This window comes from Pseudophryne corroboree, chromosome 6 (genome assembly GCF_028390025.1).
Source record: "Pseudophryne corroboree isolate aPseCor3 chromosome 6, aPseCor3.hap2, whole genome shotgun sequence".
In the NCBI taxonomy this organism is placed as follows: domain Eukaryota; kingdom Metazoa; phylum Chordata; class Amphibia; order Anura; family Myobatrachidae; genus Pseudophryne; species Pseudophryne corroboree.
The window spans coordinates 596,956,076-596,975,651 of NC_086449.1; the positions used below are offsets into that span (position 1 = coordinate 596,956,076).

A 19,576-nucleotide genomic window follows, 5' to 3' on the forward strand; every position below is an offset into this window, starting at 1 on the left:
ACTGAGGCACGGAGGTACTGAGGCACGGAGGTGCTGGAAGCACGGAGGTGCTGGAAGCACGGAGGTGCTGAGGCACGGAGGTGCTGGAAGCACGGAGGTGCTGAGGCACTGAGGCACGGAGATGCTGAGTCACGGAGGTACTGAGGCACTGAGGTGCTGAGGCACGGAGATGCTGAGGTGCTGGAAGCACGGAGGTGCTGAGGCACGGAGGTACTGAGGCACGGAGGTACTGAGGCACAGAGATGCTGGAAGCACGGAGATGCTGAGGCACGGAGGTACTGAGGCACGGAGGTACTGAGGCACGGAGGTTCTGGAAGCACGGAGGTGCTGAGGCACGGAGGTGCTGAGGCACTGAGGCACGGAGATGCTGAGGCACGGAGGTACTGAGGCACTGAGGTGCTGAGGCACGGAGATGCTGAGTCACGGAGATGCTGAGGTGCTGGAAGCACGGAGGTGCTGAGGCACGGAGGTACTGAGGCCTGGAGATCCCAACTACAACAGTAGTAAAACTGAAACACGACAGCTGTGGTTTTCAGTGGAGAACACGGAATTCAGTACTGTGCCTTTAAGACGAAACATTGCAGCTGTACCTTTACATTGAGACTCAGGAAATGGTAAAATCAAATGGCAACACACAAGTAAACCAAACGGTAACAAGGGAACAGAGTTTCCACAGGAACTTAGGTACAAAGGTTACCTTTAGGGAGCTCAGCTTAAGACCCACACAAGGCTGTATGTGACACAATGAACTGGCCCAGATTCCAACTCAGCCTCCTGATTTATACTTCCTGGTCCTTGATGATTGGTGGGCAGGATTAGGTGATGTAGAGAGTCTCAGGCTGGCAGAGGATTGGATAACTCTGGGTCAGGTGAAGTCACTGTCATGTGACTACTCTAGAGGAGGCTGTGAAGTGCAGCGAGGCCTAGCAGGCCGAGAGAACACTGAAGCCTGAACTTCAGATTACTGAATTCAGCCTCACACAGGAGATCACCACAGGTGGAGCTAATTAACTATTACCTCTCAGGCAGAGAACTCAGGAAAACTCAGTGCTGACAAGCTGTTTAACTCCGTGAGTGAAAAGACACAGGATCCAGGACAGATGGCAGGGGTAAGTCACCAAATATAAAACCTACAGTCAGGATTGTGACAGTGGCTATGTATGTAATCAGGGGCGTATTGGCCACTGGCACAGATTCTGCTGCGTTGGTCCCCTGTGTCTGTGTTTCACTACTTGTGCGTGCTCCCTCCCTGCAGTGTGCTGTATGTACTCCCTCCCTGTACTGTGCTGTATGTAGTGTATGCTCCCTCCCTGTACTATGCTGTATGTAGTGTATGTGCCCTCCCTGTACTGTGCTGTATGTAGTGTGTGCTCCCTCCCTGTACTGTGCTATATGTAGTGTGTGCTCCCTACCTGTACTGTGCTGTATGTAGTGTATGCTCCCTCCCTGTACTGTGCTGCATGTAGTGTGTGCTTCCTCCCTGTACTGTGCTGTATGTAGTGTGTGCTTCCTCCCTGTACTGTGCTGTATGTAGTGTGTGCTTCCTCCCTGTACTGTGCTGTATGTAGTGTGTGCACCCTCCCTATACTGTGCTGTATGTAGTGTGCTGTATGTAGTGTGTGCTCCCTCCCTGTAGTGTGCTGTATGTAGTCTGTGCTCCCTCCCTGTACTGTATGTAGTGTGTGCTCCCTCCCTGTACTGTGCTGTATGTAGTGTGTGTTCCCATTCCCTGTACTGTACTGTGCTGCATGTAGTGTGTGTTCCCCCTCCCTATTCTGTGCTGTATGTAGTGTGTGCTCCTGTTCCATGTACTGTATGTAGTGTGTGCTCTCTCCCTGTACAGTGTTGTATGTAGTGTATGTGCCCTGCCTGTACTGTGCTGTACGTAGTGTATGTGCCCTCCCTGTACTGTGCTGTATGTAGTGTGTGCTCCTTCCCTGTCCTCTGATGTTTGTAGTGTGTGCTCCCCCCTCCCTGTACTGCGCTGTATGTAGTGTGTGCTCCTTCCCTGTCCTCTGATGTATGTAGTGTGTGCTCCCCCTCTCTGTACTGTGCCTTATGTAGTGTGTGTTCCCCCTCCCTGTACTGTGCTGTATGTAGTGTGTGCTCTCTTCCTGTACTGTGCTGTATGTAGTGTGTTCTCCCTCCCTGTACTGTGCTGTATGTAGTGTGTGCTCCCTCCCTGTACTGTGCTGTATGTAGTGTGTGTTCCCATTCCCTGTACTGTACTGTACTGTGCTGTATGTAGTGTGTGTTCCCCCTCCCTATACTGTGCTGTATGTAGTGTGTGCTCCTGTTCCATGTACTGTACTGTATGTAGTGTGTGCTCTCTCCCTGTACAGTGTTGTATGTAGTGTATGTGCCCTGCCTGTACTGTGCTGTACGTAGTGTATGTGCCCTCCCTGTACTGTGCTGTATGTAGTGTGTGCTCCTTCCCTGTCCTCTGATGTTTGTAGTGTGTGCTCCCCCCTCCCTGTACTGCACTGTATGTAGTGTGTGCTCCTTCCCTGTCTTCTGATGTATGTAGTGTGTGCTCCCCCTCTCTGTACTGTGCCTTATGTAGTGTGTGTTCCCCCTCCCTGTACTGTGCTGTATGTAGTGTGTGCTCTCTTCCTGTACTGTGCTGTATGTAGTGTGTGTTTTCCCTCCCTGTACTCTGAAACAAATAAAGTTAAAACAGGGGTTTGTAGAATGAAAAATAAATAAAATCAGAAGTAAATTAAAGGCATGACTGCAGTGTCAGTATACACTGAAAGTGGGCATATCAGTATTGTATATTCAGACATAAGGATGTACAGTACATCAGGGAAGGGCATTGTAGCAGCATATGCATAAAGTCACAGGTAAACATTAACATAACGTAAAGCAAAGGAGGCCTTAACTGTGTCTATCTCAGAATCAGGACCTCTGAGGAGTGACCCACCCTCTTGACAGACCCCTCCAACTCAACAGACTCCGTCCACTTTAGGGCTGCTTCCATAAGTTTCCCGGGCTGGTGTTCAAACCCAATCCACCCTTGGTGTAGACCCAAAGACTCACTGTGTCCCTTGGGAGCCAGGGAGTCCAGTAGATAGATCCAACTGGCTTCTCTCTGTAATAACATTCTGCTCATTATTATTATTATTATTATTATTATTATTATTACTGCCAGTTATTCATATAGCGCACACATATTCTGCAGTGCTTTACAGAGAATATTTGCTTATTCACATCAGTCCCTGCCCCAGTGGATCTTATAATCTATATTCCCTATCACATGTACACACACACACATTCACACTAGGGTTAATTTTGTTGGGAGCCAATTAACATACCAGTATATTTTTGGATTGTGGGAGGAAACCGGAGCACTCGGAGGAAACCCATGCAAATACAGGGAGAATATACAAACTCTGCAAAGTTAGGGCCATGGTGAGAATCGAACCCATGACCTCAGTGCTATGAGGAAGTAATGCTAACTATTACACCATCCATATACTTCCCGGTGCTCATGTCACCCCCTTGACTCAAAGGTAGGATGTGGGCAATTATTTTTTGGCTCATTGCTGTCAGAGATTGGCCCATTATGGCAAAATGCCTCGTCACAGACAGGTCGCTGGTGCCAGTAAGAATTGCTGCACCAATGGCAGACATGTGGAGAGCCATCCTCTCCTTGAATTGCCTATATGTCTTGCCGATGTAGCCCTTACCACCATAGCCATATTAAAGGGGGAATGCAAGGCATACCCAGGCCCCCCTTTGTCAGGGACCTCCCTGCCAGAGCACCCTAACATCACTAGCTTTTCCTCTTAAGTAGCAGCAGAATCAGCGGCCAGAATGCAAGCAGCACAGTATGCAGTGCAGGCAGAGACACAGGAATATCATGTTTCATGAGCTACTGACAGAGCTATTTGACAAGAGGAGAGATAGGAGAGCGGAGAGAGCTGTAAGTGACACAGGGAGCCCAGCTTCTCCTCCCTGCCTGGGTGTCTGATTCCTGTTTAAACTGGTATACAAGATTTGGGTCTAGAGATAGAACACACACACACACACACACACACACACACACACACACACACACACACACACACACAGAGTCCTCCTGAGTCCTTTCCCAGTGTGTAAATAATACAGAGGCTGCTGCTATTCTTGCATGTGACAAGATAAATTATTTTATATTTCTATCTGCCTTTTTAAGGAGAATTTGTCTTTGCTCCACTACAAGAAAAGTTTATATAATAATTGTCTTTCAATTCGGTGGAGCTATAAACAGTACCCAGGCATTATTAAACTATTAGTTAAAACTAATATACATCATTGGTTTAAATTTAATATACACAATTTATACCACCCACCATGACCTATTCCATTTGGGACAAAATCCTATCAACCCTGCCTTCCTTCTTAATTTATGAATACAATCACCTGTGTTGAAATACCTTTCTTATCAATTAAGTAGTTAAACTCAGTGATGCCAATCGTATATTAAGTAGGAAATCCAGGTGGAGAGCATTTTGTCCCTCCTGGAATGGGACATGTTGGGAAGAATGCACACTTTAATATACATCCCCCGCCTTTCATCGGGGTGCCCCTGTTTTAAGTGCCCTGGACACCCCCAAGGCTTAATCCGGCCCTGCTTACCACAAGGCCAGTACAGTACTTTAGCAAAGCAAATTTTGAAAAGATTAGGGTATTTTTCAGGGATATTGAATGGGAAGGTTTGTTTTTAGGAATAAATGCTACGGAGAAATGGGAGGTACTAAAATTACTGCTAGCTAAAAATACACTCAAATTTATTGCTACGAGCAGCAAAAAAAGGAATAAAAATCATAAACCGATGTGGCTTAACAAAAAGATAAAGGAATTTATGGGTAAGAAAAGGAGAGCATTTAAAAAATACAAATCTGACGGGGAAGCAGAGTCATTTCAGCACTATAAGGAATGTAACAAAATATGCAAAAAGGAAATAAGAGCGGCTAAAGTAGAAACTGAAAAACTAGTAGCAAAGGAAAGCAAAGTGAATCCCAAAAAATTCTTTAAATACATTAAAAGCAAGAGATTAAAGAAGTAGAGTATAGGCCCTTTAAAGTTGGGAGTCTTAAGCAAAAATGATAATGACATAGCGGACATACTAAATGGGTTTTTTCAACAGTATTTACTAGAGAGGACCCAATTCAGGGACTAACACATAATCTCAATAATGAGAATATCCCACTGATAGGTACTTATTTATGCGAGGAAGTAGTCTGTGACCGATTAAAACATTTAAAGATGAATAAGTCACCAGGTCCCGATGGTATTCACCCAAGGGTTCTAATGGAGCTTCACTCTGTACTTGCAAAACCGCTATTTTTGATCTTTAAGGATTCAGTAATATCAGGTATGGTTCCCAAAGACTGGCGTATAGCGGAAGTAGTGCCTATATTCAAAAAGGGAAGTAAAGCTGAACCAGGTAATTATAGACCAGTTAGTCTTACATCTATAGTAGGGAAAGTATTGGAAGGTATTCTAAGAGATAGTATTCAGAAGTTCCTTGAAGTCAATAAGGTCATTAAAAGGAATCAACATGGGTTTATGAAGGACAGATCATGTCAGACCAACTTACTTGGCTTTTATGAAACAATAAGCGCAAACCTAGATCAGGGTAAAGAAGTGAATGTAATCTTTTTAGATTTTGCCAAAGCATTCAACACTGTACCACATATGATACTTATCTACAAGCTACAAGAAACAGGGCTAGGAAGCACTATATGCACTTGGCTCAAAAACTGGTTAGATAATAGGGAGCAGCGCGTTGTGGTTAATGGATCTTTTTCAACTTGGACTGAAGTGCTAAGTGGTGCGCCGCAAGGCTCAGTATTAGGACCGCTAGTGTTCAATATTTTCATTAACGACCTTACAGAAGGTCTAGAGAGCATGGTGTCAATTTTTGCAGCTGATTCCAAATTGTGTAAAGTTATAAATGCGGAGGGGGATACTGAGTCGCTTCAGAATTACTTAGTTAAATAAGAAGCTTGGGCAGCGAAATGGAGAATGTGCTTCAATACAGACAAGTGTAAGGTAATGCACTGTGGTTGCCAGAACAAAAATAACACCTACCTACTTAATGGGGTAAAATTAGGGGATTCTGTACTGGAAAAGGACTTAGGTGTCCTCATAGATAGCAAACTAAGCAGTAGTACCCAAAGTAGGACTGCAGCAAAAAAGGCTAATAAGATATTAGCATGCATAAAATGGGGAATTGATGCAAGGGACGAGAGTATTATACTCCCATTATATAAATCACTTGTGAGGCCACACCTTGAATACTGTGTACAATTCTGGGCACCTTGCTACAAAAAGGATATCCTGTAGCTAGAAAAGGTTTAAAGGCGGGTGACCAAACTAATTAAGGGTATGGAGACGCTAGAATACGAGGAAAGGCTTGCAAGACTAGGCATGTTTACACTGGAAAAGAGCAGATTAAGAGGGGACATGACCAACATTCACAAATATATAAGGGGACATTATACAGATCTTGCGCAGGATCTGTTTTTGGTTAGATCAACACAGAGAACTCGTGGACACTCGCTCAGGTTAGAGGAGATTACGCACAATACGGCGTAAAGGCTTTTTTTATGGTAAGGACCCAGTCAACAACTTTAAGAATGGGTTAGATAAATTCCTAATGGATAAGGAAATCCAGGGTTACGGGGGAAAATAGTCACACACTATGGTTATTATAAAAAAGACGGGTAAAACGTAACGGCAGTCATCAACTTCAGTCAAAATTTTCTCCAAAATAATCGTGCATAGGAGACCACAAATAGGTTGAATGCGATGGACAATTGTTTTTTTTTCAACCTTAGATACTATGTTACTATGTTACAGTGCCGCTGGAGTGTGTTTGTTTGCAAGTAACACTGCTGCTGTGTAGTGTGAATCAGAGGCCACTGAGGCCAGTATCCTGCTTTCTTAATATATTGTTGATGCCAGATCCAAGATTTATATATATAAGGTATAAGGTGAACGTGTACGACAGCACTCGGGTAGATAAAGACAAGAAAGCAACCTGTTTTTCCAACCTTTCAAAGCATCCGCTTTTTCATCAGGACATATACAAAATAACATACTCACCCCACACTGTCCCGCGCCACCGGTGTCTATTCTGCTTTGCAATGTGCGATTTGATGACATCACCAGTGCAACCCATCACCATAGAAACACATATACATCCAAATATACAAAGATCACATAATAAATAGTAGTGTTTCAATAGACATCTTGCATAGAGGCACTCAATATTATTCATATACACCAATCCTAATAAAAAAGCTGTAAATATACATTAATAAAGCCACAGACTAAAGCGCATCAGCAGCAATCCAACCAAGGTATAATTAGGGCACATATCTGAATATGTAATAGAAGATATACTATACAGGTATAAACATAAATGGATAAACAATCCATATAAATCAGATAAAGCTGTTCAGCCCACTATTATCGTTTAAGCCTTTAGGGCTAAGGGTATCTAATACTATTGAGTGCCTCTATGCAAGATGCCTATTGAAACACTGCTATTTATTATGTGATCCTTGTATATATATATATATATATATATTTTTTTTTTTCTATGGTGACGGGTTGCACTGGTGATGTCATCAAATCTCGTACGGCATAGCGGAAGAGACACCGGTGGCGCAGGACAGCATAAGGTATCCACAGGTTATACGGGGAGTGCCGCATTAAGAGGGGAGTGCACAATATCCCATTGTTACCTTTGAGATGGTCAAAATAATTTCTGTTTTTCAGTTTACACAGTTCCAGCTCGTAGGAAAGAGAAGACCAAAACAGAGGTCGCTACAAAAGCCATGACCACTATCCTGTGCGAGCAACTTAGCGAGATGGATTCAGATTGGCAGAGTCAAGAGGATGCAAGATTGCAATAATTTATGGACAATGAACGTTAACTGCAGAGGAATTTACTAACGCAAATGGTAGCTATGCAGGATAAGATCAGCAGCGAGAACCGTGAATTCCTAGGTCAGCTTGTTTCCAAAATGACCCCTACACCACAATTTACAAACACTCATTCTGACCAACAATCACCTTCTTACACTGCATTTTGTCCAAAAACATGGTATGCACAGCAAGCCCAGACTCCCCCATATTTAAGACCTACATCCCAGTATATGCAGCAAGCCCAGTGTCCCACCTCTTTTTGAGCAACACCCCAGTATACGCAGCACGTCCAGTCTCCCACCTCTTTTGGGGCTACGTTCCAGTATACGCAGCACGCCCAGTCTCCCACCACTTTTGGTAATACTCACCAGTATACGCAGCAAGCCCAGTCTCCCACCACTGTTGGCGATACTCACCAGTAAACGCAGCAAGCCCAGTCTCCCACCACTGTTGGTGATACTCACCAGTAAACGCAGCAAGCCCAGTCTCCCACCACTTTTGGTGATACTCACCAGTATACGCAGCAAGCCCAGTCTCCCACCACTGTTGGTGATACTCACCAGTATACGCAGCAAGCCCAGTCTCCCACCACTTTTGGGGATACTCACCAGTATATGCAGCAAGCCCAGTCTCCCACCACTTTTGGTGATACTCACCAGTATACACAGCAAGCCCAGTCTCCCACCACTTTTGGAGATACTCACCAATATACGCAGCAAGCCCAGTCTCCAACCTCCTTTATTTCAACCTCTAATACATAGAAGAATAGACAGAGAGTTCCAGTATTTGGAGATTCATTACCTAATACAACTCCAGAGGAATCTACTCCCAGCAATAAACCACAGTACCAAATTCTATAGTTTATACTGTACACATAAATGTTTATTCTCTGTTTATTGGGCAGGTATTGTGCCCATAACTTTATTTTTGGTTAACGTGTTGTTTGTGAAATGCGTATGTTTAAAATGCGTGTTTGTTGTAAAAAATTCAGGGATTGCGCATATGCTCATAATTATGAGTATATCATACACCTTGGTCTTATGATTGTCTCGTTTGTATTTTGCACTGCAATACCGCAGCACTTTTTTACCCCTGTACAACAGGGGTCTTCAACCTTTGCCCTGCAGCTGTTATGAAAATACACTTCCCAGCATTTTCTGCCACCGTTTGGCATGGGCTAAGATCTAAAATGTGGATGGGCATGCTGGGAACTGTAGTTCCATAACAGTTGCAGGGCAAAGTTTTTAGACCCTTGTGATACACCATGCCCTTCGGCAAAACTATTATTTAGCACTGCAATATCACAGCACTTTTATGTTATGGCTAAAGTGGGTGTAATGCACATGTAATTCCTAAAAATGTTCTGAAATGTATCATATATGATACCATATATGTTCTAAGAATTTGGAGGATCTCATTAAAGACGTAAAAGATTTGCACATACATTTTACAACTTGAACTAGAATAAACAATTTTGGAAAAGAAAAACTGGTCTGCTATTTATTGGTGCATGTATATGTATATGTATATGTATATGTATATATATATATATATATATATATATATATATACATGGGATTACTTTGTTCCTAACATGGAAGTAAAATTATTAACAATTTTGGTTTATATTAATTCTGCGGAACTCTGAATACTTTGGCCAAAAGAGGTGGTGGTTAGGGAAACAGGATCATTCCCAACAGGCTCCTCCAAGATATCCCACTCTTAGAGGTATTGGTCCCTCTTCATCTCACAGATGTTATGTAGGACGCAGCAAGCAGCAACAACATCAGTCACAAAGTGAATGTCCACATCATTGTGCTTTAATATACGGCGCCATCGTCCCTTCAGCTGTCCACATGCGTTCTCCACCACCTTTCGGGCAGAGCTGAGGGTATGGGTGTAGTGGATATTCTCCGGTAAAAGCTCCACTCCTCCACAATCTTGAACAGATCTGAATTGGCTAGCACACGAGTATCATGTGTACGACCAGTTCAGCCAATAATGACATCAGTAAAGCTGGGAAATACAGATATTATATTGCTACAAATATACACATATAGTATCCATCCAAATTAAAAATATGAAAGTGACTTACCAATATCTAGGGTCAACGACAGCTTGTAGAATAATCGAATACCACCCCTTCCTGTTGTAGTAGTCAGCTGGGCTGTCTGGGGGAGCTATTATAGGGATGTGGGTGCCAACAATTGCACCAGCACACTGTGGGTAACGCAAAAACCCAGACACAGTCTCAGCCAGTCGCTGACCCTGAGGTAGGGCATTAAACCGGTGATACAAGGTGTCCAGGATTGCCTTGGTCACCTCACGTACAAAAACACACACTGTGGAGATCCCACCACCAAAAAATCAGGACATGGTGTAGTACTCTTCAGGGGTGGCATACCACCATAAACCAATCGCTAATCTCCTGCTTGGGGAAATGGGCTGTCTCCTGTAAGTGGTGTTCCTGGTACGTGCTGGCGTGAGGAGTCCCAGTAGGTAATTAAAGGTGCCATGCGACATCCTAAAATGTGCCTTCCACTGGTTCTCTGTATATGCCTCCACTGTAGCCCAAAAGGCCTCACCATGTCTGCGATCTCGAGCCAACAGTGTGTGAGATGACCCACCGGTTATCCGCAATATGGACGAGATGCAGGTCATGATCAAGGCCTTCCTCCAGCGTAAATAATGTCGGCAGTTGGTCTCCCTCTCCTCCACAACACTGGATATATTCTGCAGTACCACTGAACTGGATTTATACGACAGTATCACTGGATTTATATGACAGTACCACTGGTCTTATAAGGCAGTATCACTGGAATTATACGACAGAATCACTGGAATTATACAGCAGTAACAATGGACTTATACTGCAGTACCACTGGACTAGATTTATACGACAGTTTTACTTGATTTATACTCCAGTACCCCTGGAATTATTTGTCAGTATCACTGGAATTATACAGCAGTATCACTGGAATTATACGGCAGTACCACTGGATTTTATTTATACGGCAGTACCACTGGATGTATATGCCAGTACCACTGGAATTATAAGGCAGTATCACTGGGTTTATACGCCAGTATCACTGAAATTATATGGCAGTACAACTGAACTGTATTTATATGGCAGTATTACTGGACTTATACGCCAATACCTATGGAATTATACGGCAGTATCACTGGAATTATATGGCAGTATTACTGGAATTATTCATCAGTACCACTGGACTTATATGGCAGTACCACTGGATTTATATGCCAATACCACTGGAATTATACGCAGTATCACTTGAAGTATATGGCATTATCACTGGAATTATACAGCAGTAACACTGGAATTATACGGCAGTACCAGTGGACTGGATTTATTCGGCAGTATCACTGGACTTATACACCAGTACCACTGGAATTATATTGCAGTAACACAGGAATCAAATGGAAGTACCATTGTATTTACAGAATATAGCAGTACCACTGGAATTATAAAGCAGTATCACTGGAATTATATGGCAGTATTACTGAAATAATATGGCAGTACAACTGGACTGTATTTATATGGCAGTGTCACTGCATTTATAAGCCAGTACCTCTGATATTTTAGGGCAGTATCACTGGAATTATATGGTAGTATCACTGGAATAATACAGCAGTAACACTGGATTTATATGGCAGTACCACTGGACTGGATTTATAGGGCAGTATCACTGGATTTATATGTGAGTAACACTGGAATTTTATGGCAGTATCACTGGACTTATACAGCAGTACCACTGGACTGGATTTATACAGCAGTATCACTGGACTTATACGCCAGTACCACTGGCATTATACGGCAGTATCACTGGAATTATATGGCAATATCAATAGAATTATATGGCATTATCACTAGAATTATACGGCAGTATCATTGGAATTATACACCAGTTTCAGTGGATTTATACAGCTGTACCACTGGACTGTATTTAGACGGCAGTATCACTGGAGTTATAAAGCAGTACCACTGGATTTATATGGCAGTACCACTGGACTGGATTTATATGGCAGTATAACTGGATTTATACGCCAGTACCACTGGATTTCTATGGAAGTACCTATGAAATTATATTGCAGTACCACTAGATATATTCTGCAGTTCCACTGGACTGGATTTATACGGCAGTATCACCGGATTTATATGACAGTACAACTGGTATTATAAGGCAGTATCAATGGAATTATATAGCAGTATCACTGGAATTATACGGCAGTATCACTGGAATTATACAGCAGTAACACTGGACTTACTCTGCAATACCACTGGACTACATTTATACTGCAGTATCACTTGACTTATACGCCAGTACCACTGTAATTATATGGCATTATCTCTGGAATTATACGGCAGTATCACTGGAATTTTATGGCAGTACCACTGTATTTTATTTATACAGCAGTGTCACTGGATTTTTATGCAAGTACCACTGCAATTATATGGCAGTTTCATTGCAATTATAAGGCAGTATCACTGGAATTATACAGCAGCACAACTAAATTTATACAGCAGTAACACTGGACTGGATTTATATGATAGTATCACTGGATTTATAAGCCAGTACCACTGGAATTATATGGCAGTGTCACTGGAATTATACGGCAATATCACTGGATATATATGGCAGTAGCGCTAGAATTATAAAGCAGTATTACCGGAAATATACGGCAGTACCATTGGATTTATATGGTTGTACCACTGGACTGGATTTATACATCAGTATCACTTGATTTATACGCCAGTACCACTGGTGTTATACGGCAGTATCACTGGAATTATACAAAACTATCACCAAAATGATATGGCAGTACCACTGTAATTATACGGCAGTACTACTGGATTTATATGCCCGTACCACTGAAATTATACGGCAGTATCACTGGAATTTTATGGCATTATCACTGGAATTATATTGCTGTACCACTGGATTTATACAGCAGTACCAATAGACTGGATTTGTACAGAAGTATCACTGGATTTATACGTCAGTACCACTGGAATTATACAGCAGTTTCACTGGAATCAAATGGCAGTACCACTGGACTTCTATAGCAGTACCACTGGACTTTAATTATACAGCAGTATCACTGGTCTTTTACACCAGTACCACTGGAATTATACAGCAGTATCACTGGAATTATATGGCAGTGTTACTGGAATAATATGGCAGTACCACTGGACTGGATTTTTATGGCAGTATCACTGGATTTATACGCCAATACCTATGGAACTATGCTCCAGTACCTCTGAAATTATATGGCAGTATCACTGGAATTATACAGCAGTACCACTGTACTTACATGGCAGTACCACTTTACTAGATTTATAGGACAGTATCACTGGATTTAAATGCCAGTTCCACTGGAATTATACGGCAATATCATTGGACTTATACATCAGTATCGCTGGATTTATACGGCTGTATCACTGGACTTATACAGCTGTACTACTGGACTGGATTTTTACGGCAGTATCACTGGATTTATACGCCAGTACCACTGGAATTATACAGCAGTATCGCTGGAATTATATGACAATATCAATGGAATTATATGGCTCTATCACTAGAATTATAAAGCATTATCATTGGAATTATACGGCAGTATTACTGGACCAGGGACTTGCGGTGAGGTTAATTTCTGAGGAGGCACTGGTTAGTACCAGAGCCAGATTTACACACAATATATGAGCCAAATGGTGCATGTGGGCATTATACAACATATGCAGATGTATAAACTCCTGGAAATTTGGTGGGTTTTGATCAGAGATGGGTGGAAAAGATACACAGATGAGGCACTGCCTCACCTGCCATATACATTTTACTTCAGAGACTTGACTTTTAAATTAGAATAATACAAAGAAGATATGTTTAACATATTCTTTGTATTTTTCATATACTTTATACAGTTAAAACTCTGGCACAGACGTTAGTATGACAGAAAAAGGCTCTGCTTCAGCTGCCTACCCCTCCACAAGTTACTGCACTGGACTGGATTTATACGCAGTTTCACTGGGTTTATACGGCAGTACCACTGGATTTATATGGCAGTACCAATGGACTGGATTTATATGGCAGTATCACTGGATTTATACACCAGTACCATTGGTATTACAGGGCAGTATCACTGGAATTATATGGCACTATCACTGGAATTATATGGCAGTACCTCTGGAATTATACGGAAGTATCACTGGATTTATATGGCAGTAACACTGGAATCAAACATCAGTACCACTGGACTTATATAGCTGTACCACTGGACTGTAATTATACGGCACTATCACTGGACTTATACGCCAGTATCACTGGAATTATATGGCAGTATCACTGGACTGGATTTATATGGCAGTATCACTGGATTTGTACCCCAATACCTATGGAATTATTCGGCAGTATCACTGGAATTAAATGGCAGTATCACTGGAATTATACAGCAGTACCACTTGAGTCGATTTATACGGCAGTATCACTGGAATTATATGGCAGTATCACTGGAATTATATGGCAATATCAATGGAATTATATGGCAGAATCACTAGAATTATACCGCAGTATCATAGGAATTATATGGCAGTATCACTGGATTTATACAGCAGTGCCACTTGACAGGATTTATACGGCAGTATCACTGGAGTTATACGGCAGTACCACTGGACTTATATGGCAGTACCATTGTACTAGATTTATATGGCAGAATCACTAGATTTATACACCTGTACCACTGGTATTTCTACGGCAGTATCACTAGAATTATACAGATGCATCATTGGAATTATATGGCAGTACCACTGGACTTATATGGCTTAACCAGAGGACTGGATTTAAATTGCAGTATCACTTGATTTATACGCCAGTACCACTGGTATTATATGGAAGAATCACTGGAGTTATACGGCACTATCACCAAAATTATATGGCAGTACCACTGTAATTATACGGCAGTACCACTGGATTTAAATGCCAGTACCACTGGAATTTATACGGCAGTATCACTGGCCTTATACGCCAGTATCACTGGAATTTTATGTCATTATCACTGGAATTATACAGCAGTATCACTAGAATAATACGGCAGTACCACTGGACTGTATTTATATGGCAGCATCACTGGATTTATACGCCAATAATTATGGAATTATTTGGCAGTATCACTGGTATTATATGGCAGTATCACTGGAATTATACAGCAGTACCACTGGACTTATATGGCAGTACCACTGGACTGGATTTATAGGGCAGTATCTCTGGATTTAAACGGCAGTACTACTGGAATTATGCGGCAGTATCACTGGAATTATATGTCAATATCAACGGAATTATATGGCAGTATCACTAGAATTATACAGCAGTATAATTGGAATTATATGGCAGTATTACTGTATATATATATAGAAATACCACTTGACATGATTTATATGGCAGTATCACTGGAGTTATATGGCAGTACCACTGGATTTATATGGCAGTACCACTGTACTGGATTTATATGGCAGAATCACTTGATTTATACGCCAGTACCACTGGTATTATACGGCAGTATCACTGGAATTGAAGTGCACTATCACCAAAATTATATAGCAGTACCACTGTAATTATTCGGCAGTACCACTGGATTTATATGTCAGTACCACTGGAATTATAAGGCAGTATCACTGGAATTATATGGCATTATCACTGGAATTATATGGCAGTACCACTGGATTTATATGTTAGTACCACTAGACTGGATTTATATGGCAGTATCACTGGATTTATACGTCAGTACCACTGGAATTATACGGCAGTAACACTGGAATCAAATGTCAGTACCACTGGAGTTATATTGCAGTACCACTGGACTGTAAATATACAGCAGTTTTACTGGGCTTGTATGCGAGTACCACTTGAATTATACAGCATTATCACTGGAATTATATGGCAGTATTACTGGAATAATATGGCAGTACCACTGGACTGTATTTATAAAACAGTATCACTTGATTTTTACACCAGGACCTCTGGAATTACACAGCAGTATCACTGGAATAATATGGCAGTAATACTGGAATTATACAGCAGTACCATTGGATTTATATGGCAGTACTACTGGACTGGATTTATAGGGCAGTATCGCTGGATGTAAATGCATGTACCACTGGAATTATACGGCAGTATCACTGAATTTATACAGCAGTGTCATTGGAATAATACGGCAGTGTCACTGGACTGTTTTTATACGGCAGTATCACTCGATTTATACACCAGTACCACTGGAATTATACAGCAGTATCAGTGGAATTATATGGTAATATCAATGGAATTATATGGCAGTATCAATAGAATTATACAGCAGTATCATTGGAATTATACGACAGTATCATTGGACTTATACAGCAATACCACTGGACTGTGCTTATATTGCAGTATCACTGGAGTTATACAGCAGTACCACTGGACTTATACGGCAGTATCACTGGACTGGATTTATATGGCAGTATCACTGGATTTATACGCCAGTACCACTGGTATTATACGGCAGTATCACTGGAATTATACGCCACTATCACTGGAATTCTATAACAGTACCTCTGAAATTATATTGCAGTACCACTGGATATATTCTGCAGTACCCCTGAACTGGATTTATACGGCAGTATCACTGGATTTATATGACAGTGCCACTGGTATTATAAGGCAGTATTATATAAGGCAGAATTATATGGCAGTATCACTGGAATTATATGGCAGTATCACTGGAATTATACAGCAGTAAAACTGGATTTATACTGCAGTACCACTGGACTAGATTTATACGGCAGTAGCACTTGACTTATACACCAGTACCACTGGAATTATATGGCATTATCACTGGAATTATACGGCAGTATCACTAAAATTGTACGGCAGTACCACTGTATTTTATTTAAACGGCAGTATCACTAGATTTTTATGCCAGTACCACTGCAATTATATGGAAATTTCATTGCAATTGTAAGGCAGTATCACTGGAATTATACAGCAGCACCACTAGACTTATACATCAGTAACACTGGACTGGATTTATATGACAGTATTACTGGATTTATAAGCCAGTACCAAAAGAATTATATGGCAGTATCACTGGAATTATACGGCAATATCACTGGATATATATGGCAGTAGCACTAGAATTATAAAGCAGTATTACCGGAATTATACGGCAGTACCACTGGATTTATACGGCAGTATCACTTGATTTATACGCCTGTACCACTGGTGTTATACAGCAGTATCACTGGAATTATACAAAACTATCACTAAAATTATATGGCAGTACCACTGTAATTATACAGCAGTACCACAGGATTTATATGCCAGTACCACTGAAATTATACGGCAGTATCACCGGATTTATACAGCAGTACCACTGGACTGGACTTGTACAGCAGTATCACTGGATTTATACGCCAGTACCACTGGAATTATATGGCAGTTTCACTGGAATCAAACGGCAGTACCACTGGACTTATATAGCAGTACCACTGGACTTTAATTATACAGCAGTATCACTGGTCTATTACACCAGTACCACTGGAATTATACAGCAGTATCACTGGAATTATACGGCAGTGTTACTGGAATAATACGGCAGTACCACTGGATTGGATTAATATGGCAGTATCACTGGAGTTATCCTCCAGTACCTCTGGAATTATACGCCAGTACCACTGGAATTATACAGCAGTATCACTGGAATTATATGGCAATATCAATGGAATTATATGGCACTATCACTAGAATTATACAGCATTATCATTGGAATTATACGGCAGTATTACTGGACCAGGGACTTGCGGTGAGGTTAATTTCGGAGGAGGCACTGGTTAGTACCAGAGCCAGATTTACACACAATATATGAGCCAAATGGTGCATGTGGGCATTATACAACATATGCAGATGTATAAACTCCTAGAAATTTGGTGGGTTTTGATCAGAGATGGGTGGAAAAGATACACAGATGAGGCACTGCCTCACCTGCCATACACATTTTACTTCAGAGATTTGACTTCTAAATTATAATACAAAGAAGATATTTTTAACATATTCTTTGTATTTTTCATATACTTTATACAGTAAAAACTCTGGCGCAGACGTTAGTATGACAGGAAATGCTCTGCCTCACCTGCGTCAACCCACCGCACGTTACTGCACTGGACTGGAATAATACAGCAGTACCACTGGACTGTATTTATATGGCAGTATCACTGGACTTATACGCCAATACCTATGGAATTATACGGCAGTATCACTGGAATTAAATGGCAGTATCACTGGAATTATACAGCAGTACCACTGAAGTCGATTTATACGGCAGTATCACTGGATTTATAAGGCAGTATCACTGGAATTCTCAGGCAGTATCACTGGAATTATATGGCAATATCAACGGAATTATATGGCAGTATCACTAGAATTATACAGCAGTATCATTGGAATTATATGGCAGTATCACTGGATTTATCCAGCAGTACCACTTGACAGGATTTATACGGCAGTATCACTGGAGTTATACGGCAGTACCACTGGATTTATATGGCAGTACCACTGTACTGGATTTATATGGCAGTATCACTGGATTTATACGCCAGTACCACTGGTATTATACGTCAGTATCACTAGAATTATACAGGTGTATCATTGGAATTATATGGCAGTACCACTGGATTTATATGGCTGTACCACAGGACTGGATTTATATGGCAGTATCACTTGATTTATACACCAGTACCACTGGTATTATACGGAAGTATCACTGGAGTTATACGGAACTATCACCAAAATTATATGGCAGTACCACTGTAATTATACGGCAGTACCACTGGACTTATATGCCAGTACCACTGGAGTAATACGGCAGTATCACTGGCCTTATACGCCAGTATCACTGGAATTATATGGCAGTATCACTGGAATTATACAGCAGTATGACTGGAATAATACGGCAGTACCACTGGATTGTATTTATATGGCAGTATCACTGGATTTATGCGCCAATACCTATGGAATTATTCGGCAGTATCACTGGAATTATATGGCAGTGTCACTGGAATTATACAGCAGTACCACTGGACTTATATGGCAGTACCACTGGACTGGATTTATAGATCAGTATCTCTGGATTTAAACGACAGTACTACTGGAATTATACAGCAGTATCACTGGAATTATACGTCAGTATCTCTGGATTTATACAGCAGTACCACTGGAGTGGATTTATTCGGCAGTATCACTGGTATTATACATCAGTATCACTAGAGTACCACTGGACTGGATTTATGTGGCAGAATCACTTGATTTATACAACAGTACCACTGGTATTATTCGGCAGTATCACTGGAGTTATACGGCACTATCACCAAAATTATATGGCAGTACCACTGTAATTATACGGCAGTACCACTGGATTTATATGCCAGTACCACTGGAATTATACGGCAGTATCACTGGAATTATATGGCATTATCACTGGAGTTATATGGCAGTAACACTGGATTTATATGGCAGTACCACTAGTCTGGATTTATATGGCAGTATAACTGGACTTGTACGTCGCTACCACTGGATTTATATGGCAGTAACACTGGAATCAAATGGCAGTA

At 41.4% G+C, this 19,576-nt stretch overlaps 1 long non-coding RNA gene across 4 annotated transcripts in view; it reads right to left on the reverse strand.

Moving 5' to 3' along the window:
* Window positions 1-19,576, reverse strand: part of LOC134935492 (uncharacterized) — a 92,970-nt gene that overhangs the window by 60,244 nt on the left and 13,150 nt on the right. For 2 of the 4 annotated variants that reach the window (XR_010180184.1, XR_010180183.1), the window contains exon 1: window positions 698-742. The exons of the other annotated variants lie outside the window; for them this stretch is intronic. This is a non-coding gene — a long non-coding RNA (uncharacterized LOC134935492). Of the gene's footprint in view, window positions 1-697; window positions 743-19,576 lie in introns of those variants that run through there. 4 annotated transcript variants of the gene reach the window in all.